Below are 16,080 nucleotides of genomic sequence, written 5' to 3'. Positions count from 1 at the left end.
AGTGGGGAGTGGAGCTTGGACAGGAAGTGAAGGTCATTACCTCACAGTGAGTCAGGAACCTGGCTGGGGAAAGGACTCAGGTTCCCACCCCACCCCGATTCCATTCTTTCCCTCCTCTAGTGACTTACAGGCTACTGTAATAGTCAGGGTTTTCTGGGCTTCATATTTGTTCCCGTCTCTATTTCCTGTAAAAATATGAGCTCTATTTCTGTTGCTTATGATAGGTTATCAAAAACACTAAGGCTCAGAGGAGACCATTGTAGCAGCCTACGATCCTGAGATTAGATCTCAAAGGCAGGAATGGCTTTTTTTTTGTTTTGTTTTTTTGTTTTTTGAGACAGGGTCTCACTATGTAGTTGAGACTGACCTGGAACTCACTACGTAGCCCGGGCTGGTCTTGAACTCCCAGCGATCCTCCTGCCTCAGCCTCCCGAGTGCTGGGATTGCAGGCGTGCGCCACTACGTCAGGCTAGGAGCTTCGTTTTAAAATCGTCAGCTGGTATTCAAAGTTCTAATTTCTTCATGGGTCCCTGTACCATTTGGATGCAGAAATTTACTTTCTTTTTTTGGAAATTTACTTTCTTACCTTCTCTTTATTCAGAGGTCCCAGTCTCTCTCAGACCTGGGTCCTGCTGCTTAGAGATATTAGCTCATCTCTGGGAAAGCAGATTTTAGCTTCATCCCTTGGCAGAGAGAACGGAGTCATTGTGCACAGCCCAGAATATTCTTGCTGCCAGAGCTCCCCGTCTGGAAGAAAGAGAGAGATTCAGAGTTTGTGTGAGGAGGAAGGGAGAGAGGGAAAAAGCTACCAGGCTGGAACCTGAAGGTCTATAGTCTGAGAAGAAAATCTGACCACAGGCCTGAGCTACTGGGCTGCCTTTGGTACCTCTCTCTCTTCTCCTCACCCTTGGCCACCATTTCTTTTCTTTTTCTTCTCCTTGTGGCCCCTCTATGTAGTTCAGGGTGTTGTTGAAATCACAGTGTAGCCTGGGTGGGCCTTGAATTCTCAGTGACCCTCCTGCCTCAGCCTCCCAGGTGCAGGTCCCACAGGTGTGCACCCCCCAGCCAGGGTTTCCTCCCTTCCTGTGCCTTTCACATATATTTATATACCCTATGTGTCCCACCACCGAAGTTTCTTTCCTTTTTTTTTTTGGTACCAGGGATTGAACTCGGGTTCTTGTGCTTGCGGGGCAGGCAGCGGAACCACTGAGCTGCATCCCCGGCCCTGTTTCTTAATAGCCTCAGAAAAAAATAGAATTGTGGAGTTGGAAGGAATTTTCCTTTTTTATAGCTAAAACACCTGCACACGTTACCCCCCTCTTCCTTTTCCTCCCCTCCCTTCCCAACGTACAAAAGTCTTGTTTCCACTTTTCCTTCTCCTTTCACTTTTTTCTTGTCCCTTCCTCCTCCTCCTCCTCCTCCTCCTCCTCCTCCTCCTCGTTTCCCTTCCCGTTTGAATACTTTTCTTCCCATTTCCTAACATCCATGATACATTTCAGTCCTTATCTCCATTTTCTGTTTCTCATACTAGAGAAACAATGTGATATTTAAACATGAGTGTCTGATTTATTTCATTTAAGAATGGGGCTCAGGGCTGGGGTTTTGGCTCAGTGGTTCCACCGCCTGCCCCACAAGTGCGAGGGCCGGGGTTCCACTCCCAGTGCCAAAAGAAAAAAGAAAAAAAAAGTGGTCTCAAGGTCCATCCATTTAGCTATAAATGTCTGAAACCCATCCTTCTTTATGACTGAGTAGTACTCCACGGTACTAAAAACCCACATCTCCTTTACCCATTAATCATTTGTTGGGCATTTAGGTTATTTCCAAGATGTAGCTATTCCAAACTGTGCATATATCGCTGTGGTCTGATGCTTTTAATTCTTCTGGGAAGAGACCAAGGAGGGGAATAGCTGGGTCAGGTGGAACCTCTACTTTTAGTTGTTTGAGGAATCTCCACACTGATTTCCACAGTGGCTGCCCCAGTCTGCACCCCACCAGCAGTGGAGAAGGGCTCCTTTTTCCCCACAGCCCCGCCAACACTTGTTATTGGCTGATTTTTTGAGAATGTTCTTTCTTTCTTTCTTTCTTTCTTTCTTTCTTTCTTTCTTTCTTTCTTTCTTTCTTTCTTTTTTTTTTTTTTTTTTTTTTGTACCAAGGATTGAACTCTGGTCCTTGTCCTTGCGAAGCAGGGGACAAAACCACTGAGCTAAATTCCCAGCCCGAGAACGTTCATTCTTTCTGGAATGAGATCTGTTTTTTTTTTTTTTCTTTTGGTTTTTTTGAGACAAGGTCTTACTATGTAGTTGAGACTGACCAGGAACTCCCTATGTAGCCCAGGCTGGTCTCGAACTCCCAGCGATCCTCCTGCCTCAGCCTCCCGAGTGCTGGGATCACAGCTGTTCACTACCGTACGTGCCTCCTGTGCTAAGGATTTCTAAACTTCATCAGATTCTTTTTCTCTTTGTCACGGTCCAGAATCATTTCCCAAGCTGATGTCTCACTGAGTGCTGTCAGTTCCTCAGTATCTTAACTAGTTCAGACAGAGAGAACCTGCTCACCTTGCGGCAAGATTATTATCTCTGGATCTGGTACTGCGTCCTCTTCCGGTAAAACCTGCGACTGAACTGGGTCTGTGTGGCCTAACCCTTTTCACTGAAAATGCTGTCAGGCCAGTCCTGCTCCTGCTGGTGCAGCCGACTTTTTTTTTTCAACCTAAGTGCAGGTCTTTATCTACGTTGCATTTTACCTTGTTACTTTTGGCATTTTGGTCCAATATCTCGCGATGATTTGCCACATTGTAACATCTATCAAAATATCACACAATTAAAAAAAATATATATATACCACATTGTACCCCAGAAAGATACACTGTACAATTACTTGTCAATGAAAAAGTACAATGTTTTAAATTTGAAAAAAAAGTGAACACTTGATTTGATCATCCAACCTACTGTTCATTTTTAAAAACATTTGCTAGAGCCAGATGTGGTGGCACACACCTATAATCTTAGCACTCTGGCAGGCTGAGGCAGGAAGGTCTCAAATGTGAGCCTGGCCTGAACAACTTAGCATTTTAGAAAAACCCTGTCTCAAAATAAAAAAAAATAAAATAAAATAAAAAGGGATGTAGCTCTTCGAAAAGGCCCTGTGTGCAAAAAAAAAAAAAAAAAAAAGAAAGAAAAGAAAAGAAAAGAAAAGAAAAAAAAATTGTGCCAGGTATAGTGATGAACGCCTGTAATCCCAGCACTCAGGAGGTTGAGGCAGGAGGATCACTGCTAGTTCAAGACCAGCCTGAACTATATAGCAAGACTCTGTCTTTAAAAAAAAAAAAAGTTTTCCTGGTAAGCACAAGGACCCGAGTTCAATCCCCCCGTACCAAAAAAAAAAAATAATAATAATAATAAAGTTTTCTAGGATAGCAAAGACCCTCTTGTTGAGGGTATTAATCCCCTGCTGATAATGTGGGTTTTTTTTTCTTTGTTTGTTTGTTTTTTTAGTGTTTTGACACAGGGTCTCACTACGTAGCTGAGGCTGACGTGGAACTCACTATGTAGCCCAGGCTAGATATGGCCACCACTAGGTGCGCCACCACGCCTGGCCTGGGTATTATTTTCTTCTTTTTTCAGTAGTGCTGGGAATTGAGTCCAGGACTTCATGGGAGCACTTTTCCCTTAGTTTGTTATTTATTTATTTCTTTGTTTTTAATAATGCTGAGTCTGGGGCCGGGGATTTAGCTCAATGTTTCCGCCGCCTGCCTGGCAAGCACAAAGACCCGAGTTTGATCCCTGGTACCAAAAAAAAAAAAAAAGAAAAAAAGAAAGCTGAGTCTGGAATCAAGGGCCCTATGAATGCTAAGCAAGCCGTTACCACTGAGCTACCCCTCAGCCATGTTTTCATTTGTTTATTTTGAGACAGGTTCTCACTAAATCATCCAGGCTGGTCTTGAACTTTGGATCTTCCTGCTTCAGCTTCCCAAGAGAGAACTTCTTTCTTTCTTTCTTGTACTGGACATCGAACTTGGGACCTTGTGCTTACAAGGCAGGTGGCGGTACCACTGACTAAACCCCAGCCGCCCCTCTGGTTCTTGCTGCTCTCCCCTGCCTTTGGTTGGTTGTTTCACAAATCATAATATAGCTCTGTCTCCATCCTTTTCATGGCTTCGTAGTATTCCATCACTTATACATCTGTAAAATGGATCCAACGGATAGATTTCAGTCTCCCGAGTGGGGTGAGCAGAGTTGTAAGCACACGTTGAACGGTGAGAGCAAAGCAGCTGCATTTATTGACGACAGCGGGAAAACGTGCCGGGGAGATCCGTGCTGCAGGAACACACAAACGGAAGGGTGGAGCCAGGGTGACAGGAGAGGTGAAGAGCCCACAGATACATCAGGCCCCTGACTTTCTAGGGAGGCAAGAGTCTGGAGTATGACTGATTGCACTGGCTAACGGAGTGTCGAGTCACCCTGAGTCAGGGGCTCTAGAGTTCACTCTGGTCACATTACCTGCGACAGCAGCAGCAGGGGCGGCCCTTGGACATCACCCAAACTGCAGTGGGTAGAGGGGCATGGTCTTCCTGTGCTAGGTAGATAGACTACGCTGATGTGTGCTAGCTGATTTCTTTTTTCTTTCCAGTTTTTTTTGGGGGTAGTGGGGATCAAACTCGGGTCCTTGTGCTTGCAAGGCAGGTGACAGTCTGTCCAGTTTTTTGAATCAGGGTCTCCTATGTAGCTCAGGCTGGCCTAGAACTCACGGAGGTCCTCCTGCCTCAGCCTCCTCACGGTGGGATGACAGGTGTGCGCCACCACGCCCGGCTTCTCTCGGGCCCCTTCACTCACCTCTGCCCTGGGCCTGCCTCTGGGATATGGGCTTCCACTTGCTGCCTTCCAAAGCTACCCTCTCCAGTCACAGCAACACTGAGTGACTTGTAGAAGCCCACACAGCTAAAAAGTTGCACTAAGGATTGGACCTAGGATTTGTGCCCACTGGGTAAGGCTCCTACTTGAGCTACATCCCCAGCTGTGCTTTTGTGTTCAACGGAGACAGGGTCTCATGAAATTTCTCAGCTGGCTTTGAACTTGTAACCCTCCTGCCTCAGCCTCAGGAGTGCACTGCTGTGCCAGGCTTGTCCTTGTCCATTTCTTCCCAACACTCCCGAGAGGGCGGTGTGGCTCAGGCTCCTCTCTCTACCTCCAGCCCTTCCTAGCCCGCAGCAAGCTGTACCAGTGGCTCCGCCTCCTGAAAGGGCCTGGAGCAGCATAGAGAAAAACAAAAACCAAACCAAGTTCCGGGACTGCCTTTGTCCCAGCAGAGAAGAAAGCTGAGGTGGGGCATAGGTTCTGGGGACTTCGAGCTCCGTCAGAGGCCAAGCGAACCCTTTTTGGCCTCTGGGCAAAAGCCTCTCCCCAAACTGGAAGGGAGCTGGTGGGTTTCTGGAGGTGCCTGAGGCCAATTTAGGAGACGCTGTTCCACAGGCTTCCTACTCAGCCCAACCAGAGCCACACACAGCACCCAGCCGCTCCTCTGGAGTCCCGCAGCAAGGAGACCTGAGACCCTTGTTTTGGAAATGAATACGAAATCCAGGTGGTGGCTCACACCTGTGATCCCAGCACTCTGGAAGCTGAGGCAGGAGGATCCCTGCAAGTTCAAGGCCAGCCTGGGCTACACAGGGATGCCCTACCTCAAAAAGAAAAAAAAGAGCAACACCATGGCCACCACTGAAATGCACCGAGTCCTTAGCCCTGCTTGCCTCAGAGTTGCGGGGGAGCCAGGGACAGGGAGAGGCCTGGCAGGTGCTGGTCCCCCGGGGTTCGGGATTTGAGGGAAACAATCCCGACCGACCCACTGACTGACTGGGAGAGAAACAGCACCTCGGGGCAGGACTGCTGCCCAGGGAGGCGCCTGTCCAAGCGCTGTGAGCGGCAGGTGAGTCAGAGCCCAGCTGTTTATCCAGCACAGGGAGGAAGGTGAGAGGGCAAAAGGGCAGTCGGGAGAGTTCCAGGCCCGTGACGTGCCTGTGCACGTATGTCGCTAATTCCTAGTCTTTCTTGGCCGCTTTTCTGGAAATTGTGAGGACAGCTGTTGGTGGCGAAAAAAATCACTGAAATCTCTGGTGGCCACAGCCATTTCTCAGCCTGCAGTGGCCGGCACCTGAGCCATCTCCGACAGCAGATTACTATGCAGTTTCCATCTGTCTTTCCTTTAATAAAGTTAGGGTATTAAATGGTTTGTTGTTGTTTTTGAAAATCTTTCCCACTTATTTATTTTGAGACAGGGTCTCACTGTGTAGGCCAGGCTGGCCTTGAACTCACTATGTAGCCCACCCTGGCCTCAAATTTGCAGCGATCCTCCTGCCTCAGCCTCCTACGTGCTGGGATCACAGGTGCGCGCCACAACGCCCAGCGCCTAGTTTTGCAAATTTAAAGCAGGGAGGAAGGAAGACAGCATTTTCCAACAGCAGTGAGTAACCCTGCCACATCCTCAACATTAACCAGATAGATTTTGTTTATAGATAAAACACCTTAGAGGGGCTGGGATGTAGCTCAGTGGTGACCCTGCCTGCCTCACAAGCTCAAGGTCCCTGGTACCAAGAAAATCCCACAAAAAAAACAAAAACAAAAACCTGTCTTGGACTAGAGACCGGGTCCACAGAGGGACACAGTTCTGGGTGCATCCAGTTTCTTATTTGTGCGGTGGGAATAATAAATTGATGTCTCTCCATGAAAAAGGACAGGCCTGTAAATATTAGGAAATAATGCTCGATTGTTTTTAATCATTTCTCAGACTGCTTTAGAGTAGTCAAAGGCTGAGTCTGGCCTGCCACTTTCAGGCAGCAGCTGAGTGTTGCTAAGCGGCCGCCCTTGACGGATTTCCTCCTCTGAGTGGAGACAGAAATTCTGGCTGACGGCACAGCTTAGCAGGGTCAAAGAGAACCTCGCTGTTCTACAATTTCTGGTTTCAATAGACCCGGCTTGGGCCAGGTCGTTAGAATGTGGGCCAGTTCTAAGGAAGAGCATACTAATGAAGAAAGACAGACAATACAGGCAGAAAGAAACGGTTGTCACTTTGTGTTTTGAGACAGGGTCTCACTGTGTAGTTGAGACTGACCTGGAACTCACTGTGTAGCCCAGGCTGGTCTCAAACTCACAGCGATCCTCCTGCCTCAGCCTCCCGAGTGCTGGGATGACAGGCGTGAGCCACCACGCCCAGCTGAAAATGAAATATTTTCATTGTTCTTATAGAGGACAAAAAGATGAAAGAAAGAAAGAGAGAGAGAGAGAGAAAGAATTATGGGGCCAGGGATTTAGCTCAGTGGTTCCACCTCCTGCCTTGCAAGCACAAGGACCCAAGTTCGATCTCCAGTACCAAAACAAAAAAAAAAAAAAAGAAAAAAAGAAAGTGTTCTGCCACCTGCCTTGCAAGCGCAAAGTCCCAAGTTCAATCCCCGGTACCACCCCCCAAAAAAAGGAAGAAAGAAAGAAAGAGAAGCAAGCAAGCTGAGCGTGGTGGTGCACGCCTATCATCCCAGTACTCAGGAAGCTGAGGCAGGAGGATCTCTGAGAGTTCGAGACCAGCCTGGGCTACACAGTGAGTTCTAGGGCAGTCTCAACTACATAGTGAGACCCTGTCTCAAAAAAAAAAAAAGACAATTCAATGAGGCTATAAAAGTGGACAGTATAAATATAACCCAGGTATGGTGGCACGTGCTGTAATCACAGCTACACAGGAGGCTAAGGCAGGAGAATTGTGAATTGAGGACAGTCTGGGTGATTTAGGGAGATCTCAGTCTCAAATAAATTCGAATATGAACATATAGTTCTTGACCAAGAAGCAAAAATCTGCAAAACAACATAGCAATGAGATATCATTTCCATTAACCAATTTGACAAACATTAAATCAAAAGTCACATCTGTCATCCCAGCACTCCGGAGGGTGTGTGGGGCTCTCATTATGTAGTTCAGACTGGCCTTCAACTCACTGTGTAACCCAGACTGGCCTCGTACTCATGGTGATCCTCCTGCCTCAGCCTCCTGAGTGCTGGGGTCAACAGGCGTGCACTGTCACGCTGGACTCACATGGTTACAGTTGTCAGTAGTAGTCACTGACCTGAACACCTAGGAGCCACCCACTTTATTATATGTACATTCTTCTCCCCCATCACCCCATATTGGGGATTGAACTCAGGACCTTGCCCTTTTAAGGCAGGCGGTGGAACCACTGAGCTAAATCACCAGCCCGTGCATGTTTAATGAACAAGCCAAGAGGAGATAATTTTTATGAAGAACCAAATTATTAATGAAAGTGAAAAAGACTTCATTCCTCTGCGTTATGGTAAAATGTGAGATTCTGTCAGACACTTCGTGATTAAAATGCCATTAATAATCATCATTCACAGCAGGTTTTCCCTGTTGCTCAGTCAAAGGTTGAATCTCTGAGGTTTAGAGGCAGCCAGATTCAGACTAGAAAGCCGGTCCGCATCGCTTTCAGATAAGCGGCAGTGCTACAAGGGTATTAAGATAGCGATGGTAGCTGAGGGTGAGAGAAAGCGCCCTCATTGGCTCCCGGTGCGGCCTAACATCTCCTGCCAACAACCCTCTCAAAGTAATTTCCCTCATAAAAGCGGCACAATTGCCACCTTTTTCTGAACTGGGGCAATCTCCGAAGGAGTATTTAAAGTATTTGCAGCTTCTCAAGAGACAGTTGGTCTTCTGATAAGAACCTGGGGTTCTTAAGGCCACACCCTGGGGTGTGAGAAAATCAGAAGAGAGGCAAAGAATCCTTTTAGGGGATTCAGAACAAAAAAATGAAACAGAACAGAATCATTTGTCAAGAAAAAGATTTTTTGCGGGGGTGGATGGGTATTGGGAATCAAACTCAGGATGTTGGGCTTGCCAGGGAGAGAAAAATTTTTGCAAACACACAGAGACAGGGTCTCACTATGTAGTTCAGACTGGTCTAGAACTCACTATGTAGCCCAGGCTGGTCTCAAACTCACAGCGATCCTCTTGCCTCAGCCTCCCAGAGTGCTGGGATTACACGCCTGGCTCTAAATTGTTGTTTCTTTTTTGGGAGGGGATCCTGGGGACTGAACTCGGGTCCTTTCGCTTGCAAGGCAGGCCACCAAACCGCTGAGCTAAATCCCTGGCCCTAAATTGTTGCTTCTTGATCTAAAAAAAAATTTTTTTTTGGTACCAGTGATGGAACTCAGGACCTTGCACTTACGAGGTAGGCACAGTGCCACTGAACTAAATCCCCAGCCCTAAATTTGGGTTTCTGATAAACAAAAAGTTAGATTTGTTTTGGTTTGGTTTTCTTTCTGTTTTTGTTTCTGAGACAGGGCCTCAGTCTGTAGCCCAGGCTGGCCTGGAACTGGACATCTTCCCAGGTGCTAGGATTACATGTGTGTTCCACCACATCCAGTTTGAATAGCTTTTACTTTTTTCAGTCCTGGGGATTGACCCTAGAGCCCCCCCCACCTCTGATTTTTGGAGATAAGTTCTCTCTAAGTCTCTAAATTTCTCAGGTTGGACTTGAACTTGCCATCCTCCTGCCTCAGCCTCCCAGAGTGCTAGGATTACAGGCATATGCCACCATGAATATTTTTTAGTAGATCTGTGAGTATTTTTGAGTAGAGAGTGAATATTTTTAGTAGCACTATGCCCCTAACTACTCTATATTTTTAGCATAAGCACATCCCATGAAACATTTGAGACATGTTTACTCTGCAAAACCATTCATTGTTTATCTGAAATTCAATTTCAAACAGGCGTCCTGTACCGTATGAGACACGCCCCATCCCGGGTGGGCAGCGTCACTTGGCCTAACCCTGTCCTACTGAGTGGAACCAGGAGGCCTGGGCTGGCTGATGAAAACGGGCCCTTCAGGTTGCTGCCTGGAATTACGAAAGTTGGTAACGACCACGGTGAAAGGGCCTTCTGCTCCGTGGGTCTCCCCTCTGTCTTTCCTACCATGTGAAAAGCGTTTACATTTATTTTCCATGATGCCGGGGGGATGATGGTTGACGGCACTGAATGCAGAAAACACTTCGTTTGGATTGCCAAAGTTTGGGCTTGCTCATACTGGTGCTAAGAGGCCAGGAGGGTCACTGTAAGTTCAAGGCCAGTGGGGAATATGTAGCCAGATACTGTTTCAAAGGTTTTTTTTTTTTTTTTTTTTTTTTTTTTTTTTTTTTTTGCTTTTGTTGTTGTTTGGTTTTTTGAGCCAAGGTCTGTCTATGTGGTTCAGGGTGGCCTTGAATTTACTATGTACTCCAGGGTGGCCTCCAATTTGATGCGATCCTTCTGCCTCAGCCTCCTGAGAGCTGGGATCACAAAATAATGTTTTGGGTTGTAGTGTCATCCCCACACCCTCTGCCCAGGATCACCATCATCATCATCTGGCTTTGTAGGGTTTGCCAGCTTATGCCCATGGTGGGGGCAGAAGCCCGGGTTGTGGGCCAGGGGCACAGCTCCTCAGAGCTGTTTTTCTGTTGGGTGGATGTGGGCATTCTCTGAACCAGCTGAGGCTCTGCCGCTCGGGGTTCTGTCACCCTCATCCCATCCAAGCCAGCCGCCTTGTTACTGGTGCAATCCGGCCTTTCGTCTCTTTCCTGTTACCCGGCCATACCAGCAGCCAACATGTGACCTGTTTGCCTGGATTCTTGGGCATAGAATCCTTCTTTCATTTTCCTTGAACTCAAATGCCAGACTATTGAAATTCCGGGCATTTACACTGTTTCTGACCACAGTGGAGACTACTACCTGGCGTGGTGGCGCATGCCTGTAATCCCAGCACTTGGGAGGCTGAGGCAGGAGGATTACCACAAGTTTGAGGCCAGCCTGAACTACACATTGAGACTCTGTCTGAAAAAAACATTGTGGAGACTGCTTTCAGCCAGGATTATTACATAAAATCCAGGGTCTGGGCAGTCCCCCTAACTTGTCTTCCATTACTTAAGATGGCAAGGATATCTGGAAAAGAGATAGGCCTGGGAGTCCAGGATCTCCTTCACTGTGGCTTTCATTTTAGCTTTGCCTTCTGCCTGGGGCAAACCGCTGCATCCATCTCTGTCCGTTCATCTGTGTCCCTTTCCTCCTTCCTTTTATTTTTATTTATTTCTTTGAGATGGGTCTCGCTATGTTTTCCAGGTTGGCCTGGAACTCGCAGTGATCCTCCTGCCTCAGCCTCCCAAGTGCTGGGATTGCGAACGTGCACCACCACACCCAGGTACCTCTTTCATTTTCTTTGAAGCACCCACCACAATAATGAAGAAAAAGGGACAAAAGGACCTTATTTCAACTCCCTTTGGGCTTTCCTCCAAATCATATGGTTCAAAACATGGCATGTTGGCTTCCTGTGTCCCTTTACCATGGAAGAGAAGAAAAATTACAGAAAATAGAAGCTTTGAAGATTTTATCGTTCCTTCGTTTAGGAGAATGGTGAAAAGTACCCGCTCCTTTGTCTCTCTGCTACCATCACTTTGATCCCACCACCTCCCCTATGGCCCTGGGACCCAAAGTCAGCGAAAAGTCCACAGGGGAACGGGGCCAGGGTTCAGAATTTCCAGGATGCCTCTTAGCTAACGTAAGTTTGGGGCAAGAAGGATATAAACCTCTCTTGGAGGTTTTAAATTGTCTTTTTTCTTTTCCCTGACCTGTCCTAACTCCTGACGTCAGGTCCCCGGGGTACCTGCGCAAGTCTCCCTTCTCGGTGAATATATATTTTAAACAGTGCGATCACACTTTGAACCAAAATAAACCAGATCCAGAAACCTGGGGGTACAGGCTTCTGAAGGCGAAAGATGTGCCCTTTGAACATTGCTCTTTGTTTCTCTGTCGTCTCTGAGTCAAACTCGTAAGACAGAAGTGTTACTGTCTACATTTTATGGTGGGGCAGAGGGAGAATGCAAATTCCCAAAGCCAGCTTTCGGGTCAAGACTGTTTTCCTAGGAAAGCGTTACACATATCCGAACAGTCCTTTACAGTCTCTCTTCAACTCTAGCATTATTTGTGGGTTTTTGTTTTTTTATCTTTTCCGATTTTTTTTTTTTTTTTTTTTTTTTTTTTTTTTTTTTTTTTTTTTGTACCAGGGATCAAACTCAGGTCCTTGTGGTTGCGAGGCAGGCGGTGGAGCCACTGAGCTAAACACCCGGCCCATCTTCTGACTTTTTGAGGCAGGTCTTGCTTTGTAGTCCAGGTTGGCCTCAAACTCACTACATAGCCCGGGATGGCCTTGAACTCATGGTGATCCTCCTGCCTCAGCCTCCCAACTGCTGGGATCACACGTGTGTGACACCACGCCAGGCCAAGTGTGTTTTAATCTTCTACACAACCTCTGTAGGAAAGCTGGCAGCAGAAGATTCATCTGCAGTTGCTTATGTGGCCGAGACTCCAAGGCAAACATCTGTCCGAAAATCACTCCCTAAAATCACGTAGGTCTGTTCCCTTCTCTCCACCTGTACCTGGGGTGGAGAGAGCTTGACCCCAGCGTCTTCTCAGGCACAGGCTCAGCTCTTAAGCAAGAACTCATTCTGCTGGCAATGCAGACATTCACAAGCAGGGCGGGGATTTAAGAAGCAAACGGAATTCAAGCGGAGGGTGGAGAAATTGAGGCCCTCTTGCTTTCTGATGCTAAGCTGCTGAGCCTTCTAATCCTCCTGGCTGGTTCCACTGGAGTCCACAGCGATTCTCTCGGCGAGAAGCCCACGCACGGCACACAAACCGGCGGCTGGGGAGCCGCTCCAGAGCGCTGTGCCCTCTAAAGATGTGGGATTCCTCCAGGGGCCTGCGCCTTTGGGAGACAGGGCGGACGACTGGCGGAGGAGGGCCATCTCAGGGTGAAGATCAGCAGCAAAGGCGCTGCACTTAGCTATTGCCGTGGTCATTTAGGGTCGTAAATAAAGCCGCAGTGCAGGTTATAAGGGAAGCAGTGGTGCAGAAGGAAGGAAAGGAAGAAAAGAAGAAAAGAAAGGAAGGAGGAGCTAGGAAGAGAGACAGACACTTGGAAATGCATGACTTTTCAACTTCCTGTTGGAAAGATTCCAAGAGAGACAGAAATCTTCTGGAGCACATAGGAGGAGTTGTCTTTGGCCACAGGTGACTGTATACGGTATCATAGTGCATTCTCTCTGTATGTCACCTATTGCCATACAGTAATGCACTTATCCATCTGTACAGCACGCTTTTTAAAGCAGGTGGGGCCTGTAATCCCAGCCCTTGGGAGGCTGAGGCAGGAGGGTCTCCAGCCTGGGCTACTTAGCAAGGCCCTGTCTCTAAATAAATAAACAGCACTTGGGATCAACCTACTCGGCTTTCAGGAAGAGCACGAGATGGAGGGACGGCGGGGAACATTCCGTGTGCTTACATTTCCAACTGCCATTCCAACCGCCACTTGAAGTTACTACACTTGATTTTAGCCAAAAGGCGGAGAAGCGATGCCACTTGAAGTTACGAACAGAGTTAGGACTGGGATCTTAAGGTATCAGTTTCCTACAGATCGCTCTCCAATTCTTTGTGTCTCTAGCTTTTGGAAAGCCCTTTTCCACCCTTGACGGTGACACCGAAGGTAAGGCTGTCGCTTCTAAGTCAGAACAGTGATGCTTTGTTTGGAGCTGACATGTGGATTTATAAGTCTCCCACGCTGGGCTTTCTCCCTATTTCAGTGTTTGAAGTCTGGATTTTTTTCAGTCCTGCTTGAATATTCTGGTTCCCTAATCTGACTCCTTTAAGAGTTCTTTTTGCTTTGAAAGACCTCTTTTGTTTGTTTTGCTTTTTTTGACACAAGAACTCAAGGTTGGCCTTGAACTCACTGCAATCCTCCTGCCTCAGCCTCCCTAGGGCTAGGATTATAGGCGCGTACCAGCATGCCCAGCTAAAGTCCTCTTCTAATGGCTTACATTTTCTCTAAATATCCTTTTTTTTTTTTGGTACTGGGGATCGAACTCAGGACCTTGCACTTGCGAGGCAGGCACAGCACCACTGAGCTAAATCCCTGGCCCCCATCCTCAATCCTTTTTAAAGATTTAAACAAAAAAAAAATTTTTTTTTTTGGTACCGGGGATCGAACTCGGGTCGTTGCACTTGCAAGGCAGGCACCAGAACTACTGAGCTAAATCCCCAGCCCCAAACAAATTTTCGAACTGTGGTACATACCTGTCATCCCAGCACTCAGGAGGCTGAGGCAGGAGGATTACCAAGAGTTTGTGGCCAGCCTGGACTACATAATGAGTACAAGGCCAGCCTGAATTGAATCTCATAGTGAGGCCCTATCTCAAAAAAAAATTTTTTTGGGGGAGATGGGGTCTCATTAAGTTGCTACGTTTCCCAGGATGGGGTCCAACTGGCAATTCTCCTGCCTCAGCCTCCCCCAGTGCTGGGATGACAGGTTTTTGCCTATATAGAGCAGTCATATTCAAGGGAACTGTATGCTGCCTTGCACTCCTGTATCCCAGGTTGCAGATAGTAAGTCAGTCAGGATTCAGGAGACCTAGGGACGGGGCCAAGTAGTGTCCTTCGCTTTTCTTTCGGCTGGGTCACAAGGTCACAGTCACTGCTGACAAGAAGCACACAGCCCTGGTGCTGGTTTTAATCTTATCTGAGATTTTACAAAAGAAAGATGTGCCTACGGTTCACATGGTTTCTCCGCGGGATGTGTCTGGTTTGTAAGTGAAGGTTACAGACTGGAGAAATATTCTCTTGATCGTTGATTTGAGCTCCATAGTAATAGGGGTGCACCCTGTTTGGGGTCCAAGACTGAGAGGAGGAACAGAATTAGAAACCAAGCTCTTGAAAAATAGGAGATTTAGCTCAGTGGTTCTGGCACCTGCCAGAATTTGATCCCTGGTAACAAACAAACAAAAAACAAAGAAAAACAAAGGAGAAAGAAAGCAGTTCCTCTTGTCTATCACATATAAATGTTGCAGTGACAAAACAAAAGAACAAGAAAGTCAGCAGAAACCAGTACTCTCAAGGGGATGGGAGAGTAGGTAGAACCAGGTGGAGCTGGCAAGGAGGACTTCATGGCAAAGATGAGTTGACCGGAGGGGAGGGGCTCAGGACTGCTGGAAAGGGTGATGAGGTCTTTCCAGCAACACCAGGAGCAAGGGCGAGCTAGGATAGCTAACCGTAGCTGGGCCTAGTGGTGAACGCCTGTCATTCCAGCATTCAGGAGGCTGAGGTAGGAGGATCACCGTGAGTGAGTTCAAGGCCAGTTTGGGCTGCATAGAAAGACTCTGAGTCTCATCAAAACAAACACTGGGGTAAAGGTGAAAAAATTTATTTTCGGTACTGGAAGATGAATCCAGGACCTTTGTATGGAGTCCGGGCCTTTTAATTTTTTGAGAGATGATCTTGCTAAATTGCTCTGGTTGGTTCCTACTTGCCATCCTCCTACCTCAGCCTCTTAAGAGTGCTGGGAGTAGAGGCCTGGAACCACGCTCAACTGGCTTTATATTATTATTATTATTATTATTATTATTATTATTATTATTATTATTATTTTATTAGGTAACAGAGATTGAACTCAGGACCTTGTGCTTGCAAGGCAGGTGGGGTGCCACTGAGCTAAATCCCTGGCCCTGGCTTTCTTTTCTTTTTTTTTGGTACCGGGGATCGAACTCGGGCCCTTGCGCTTGCGAGGCAGGTGGCAGAACCACTGAGAATCCCCGGCCCTTTTTTTTTTCCAAAAATTTTTCCTGGCTTTATTTTAAACATTAAATCATGAGGTGTGTGTGTGCTTTCTTTTCTTTTCTTTCTTCTTCTTTTTTTTTTTTTTGTAGTTCTTTGAGACAGGGTCTCACTATATAGTCCAAGCAGGTCTTGAACTCACTATGTAGCCCAGGCTGTCCTCGAACTTATGGCAATCCTCCTGCCTCGGCCTCCTGAGTGCTGGAATTACAAGCATCTGCCACCATGCCTAACTATAGATATTCAATCATGAAAATAAAAATATTTCTAATTTTTGAAATCACTTTCAAAGGCCCAAATCTCATTGGTTGATGTAACCTGGATCATTAAAGGTTTTCCGGTTTTTAAATATTTTTCAAAACATGCCCTGAATGTAAAAGAAAAGAACAAGCAGTAGGGCCA

The sequence above is a fragment of the Fukomys damarensis genome, unplaced genomic scaffold (assembly GCF_012274545.1).
Source record: "Fukomys damarensis isolate Sample0158 unplaced genomic scaffold, DMR_v1.0_HiC HiC_scaffold_13, whole genome shotgun sequence".
Lineage (NCBI taxonomy): Eukaryota > Metazoa > Chordata > Mammalia > Rodentia > Bathyergidae > Fukomys > Fukomys damarensis.
The sequence above is the reverse complement of the archived record's forward strand: the minus strand, read 5'-3'. Positions refer to the sequence as shown.